Raw genomic sequence first — 2484 nt, 5'->3', positions numbered from 1 at the left:
AGTCAACCTGTTCCTCACATACATCTTTTTTGCTGCAGTTTCTTCTTAATCTTAGGAATTGGCTTTTGGGCACACTGGTGAGCCAGTTCGTATGATGTTCACTCGAGAAATCTATATAATTATTGGTGTCTGTGGGTTTCTTATTGCATTTGGTTTCCATACGCCCTTCTTCAATGTAGATGTTCAAATCCATGAAGTTCAATTCTTGCTGACTCGTGGGAAAACTAAGTGTTAAATTGAATTCGTTGATGTTCAGTGATTGACAATTATTCATAAGGTCCTCCTTTGGTCCTTCCCAAAAAAAGATGATATCATCTAGATATCGATACCAGATTTTAAGATTTTTTTTAAATTGAATTCGCAAAACTTGGCGCAAATTTAGTACCCATCGCGGTCCCGACCAGTTGGTTGTAATACATGCCATTAAAATAAAAGTAATTATTCGTTTGGATGAACCTGATGCCTTCTAAAAGTAGTTCTTTTTTATCCTCAGAATAGTCAGTTTTGTCCAAATAATATTTGACAGCTTCAAGGACCTTTTTGTGTGGAATGTTCGGATACAAAGCTTCCACATCCACAGTGATCATGTGCATATTATTCCAGTCAATGGTTTTTTTTCTGTAATGTATCTTTGTATGTTGTATATTTCAAATGAAATTCCGTCTGGCTGACCAAGGGTTTTAAATGGGCATCAATGTATTCGGATAGATTCGCAGTCAAGCTGCCTATCCCTGCTACGATCAGTCTCCCCGGCGGTTTCGTGACACTTTTATGAATCTTTGGTGAGACATATATGGTGGGTATTGATGGTTCAGTGACATTTAGGAATTCAAATTCTTTTTTGGTTAGGGTATTTTTGTCGAGACGAGTCTGAAGTAACTAGTTTAGAGTGGTTTTAATTTTAGATGTAGGGTCATTCTTTAGCTTGATGTATGTCTTGCCATCTTCTCTAGTTGTCGATAGATCTCTTGTATGTAGTCTTCCTTATTTAAAATGACGAATCCTCCCCCTTTGTCACTTGGTTTGATGATGATGGTTTCGTCGGTTTGTAAGGTTTTCAAAGCCATCCGCTCTTTTTTACTTAGATTCCATTTTTTGTTTTTAAGAGTACTCAACTTTCCTAGATCATCCAGGACCGCTTTTTGGAAGCTGTCTATCAAACTGCCTTTCAGGTGCTTTGGATAAAAGGTAGATTTATTTTTAAATGTTTCTTTGCTTTCTGTTTTGATGGTTTCTCCCTCTAATTCTTTTTTAAAGAAAAATTTTTGGTCGTCAATTTCCTCACGAACTTTTTCACGTCAATGAACATATCGAATTGATATATGTTATTAGTGGGGGCAAACTTCAATTCTTTCAAGAGGAGTTTTTCTTCTGTCTTTGTGAGTGATCTGTTGCTCAGATTACATATTTTCCCATAGTCTAATTCGGTTTTGGATTGTTCCTCTGGTTCCATATTATCCTTTTGTTTTTGCTTTCTTTTCCTATGCTTAACTCCCCCTCTCTTCCCCCTTTTTTTTCTTTTTAGTAATGCCGATTCTTGAACTATGTCCTCCCTAAAAAAGGGGTCCGAATTCTTTCACCCTCTCTATTGTCCATATTGAGATGAGATGGTAACCTTTCGTGTCATTGAGTTTGGTAACGGTCATAATCTGTTTCATTATTATAGCTCCCTTGATATGTATCTCTACTGTTCCTTCTGTTGAATCTGTCCAGGCTTTGAAATCTTTGTTGTTGGAAATTTCTATGGGAATTTTTTCCTTTTGCCCATCTTTGATGATGGCATTGTTGTTGGACCAAGGAGACAGGTTCCGGAGACGGTTTTCTCCCCATCGATACATCTTAAGGTCCATACCTTATGGAAGTCTGGTAAACCCCCACCTTGATTATTTACTATATGAGATGTGAATATTTTATATTTCAACTAAGCATTATACGAGACGTTTATACCATCACTATCTGGTAAACCTTCATCTGTACCATTCAGCGTATATTGCCTATTTTATGGTTTTATTGTTTGCAACTTATTACATTTTCTTGTATTGAACGTACTACACTATTTATGAAAAGATTTCCTTTCTTCTATATGGATTCCAAGCGTATACAATACGTATAAAGTCCTACGACAGAAAACCTGTGAGGGAAACATATCTTAAGGCCCATATCACATTGAAATCTGGTAAACCTCCAGCTTGATTATCTATCACATGGCGTGTGAATTTCTGCACTTATACTTCCAATAGGTTTGAATACAAGGCATTTGTCACTACCAATACCTGGTAAACCTCCATCTACACCTTTAAGTGTTCATTGCCTATTGTATCATTTGTATTGGCTGACTGTACCTAATTTTTGTTATATTGAACGTACTACACTATTTTTGGAAATATTTCTGTTTTCTTTTATTTGGATTTCGAGTTCATGAAATACGCATAAAGCGTGACGCATTTGTGAGGAAAGAGCATTTGTGAGGAAAGTATTTTCTGC

Source organism: Pseudophryne corroboree, chromosome 10 (assembly GCF_028390025.1).
Source record: "Pseudophryne corroboree isolate aPseCor3 chromosome 10, aPseCor3.hap2, whole genome shotgun sequence".
Taxonomy (NCBI): domain Eukaryota; kingdom Metazoa; phylum Chordata; class Amphibia; order Anura; family Myobatrachidae; genus Pseudophryne; species Pseudophryne corroboree.
The sequence above is the reverse complement of the archived record's forward strand: the minus strand, read 5'-3'. Positions refer to the sequence as shown.